Source organism: Penaeus monodon, chromosome 22 (assembly GCF_015228065.2).
Source record: "Penaeus monodon isolate SGIC_2016 chromosome 22, NSTDA_Pmon_1, whole genome shotgun sequence".
Classification (NCBI taxonomy): Eukaryota; Metazoa; Arthropoda; class Malacostraca; order Decapoda; family Penaeidae; genus Penaeus; species Penaeus monodon.
In genome coordinates, this window is record NC_051407.1 from 24,415,478 (window position 1) to 24,416,295 (window position 818).

Consider the following 818-nt stretch of genomic DNA (forward strand, 5'->3'; position numbering starts at 1 on the left):
GTAAAGAAGTTACAGCAAAGCCCTAGTAAATGTATGGAGGAAATCCTCTGACATGGGACTATCCCAAGCTGAGAAGGAGGAAATGAAATTTCCCTATCTACAGGGTGGAACAATGGTCAGGCTAAAAATTACAGACCAGTGACACTAAGATCTAACATAATAAAAATATTTGAATGGGTAAAAAATAATAACTGTCCAGTACCTATAAAAAAAGAAAACAAATAAACCTGGACAGCATGACTTTAGAAAGGCGATCTTGTCTATCTCTACAAAAACATACTATGAGATCTAACTGAAAATAAAGATGATGTAATATATTTAGATTTTGAACAGCTTTAAATAAAACTGACCATAGAATCATAATCAATAAGCTAAACCCTATTAGAATCAGGAAATAGTAGGGATATGGATTTTCTAGAAAATCATAACCAAAAAGTAATTATTAATGGATTTATTTGAATGAATCAACTCTTAGAAGTGGAGTACCACAAGGCTCAGTTCTGGGCCCTGTTATTCCTCATTATGATATGTGACATTAATGGAGATACTGATACTCCAAGTAACATCTTTTGTGATGGTCCTAGGATAATACACCATTAGTTTACAGAGGATGAAGACAAACTAAGAGGACCTACATGCTATTTGTATATGGGCAAAAGAAAACGTATGACCTTCAAAGCTTATAAATTTGAAATCATAAGGGAGAGTTAAACTGAAATCAAAGACCAAGTTTTTTTTTGTTGAAGGAATAGAAATGAAAGAAAAGGTATTGTAAAAGACCTAGGCCTGTTCATGGGTACTGACCATGCACTGTAAAT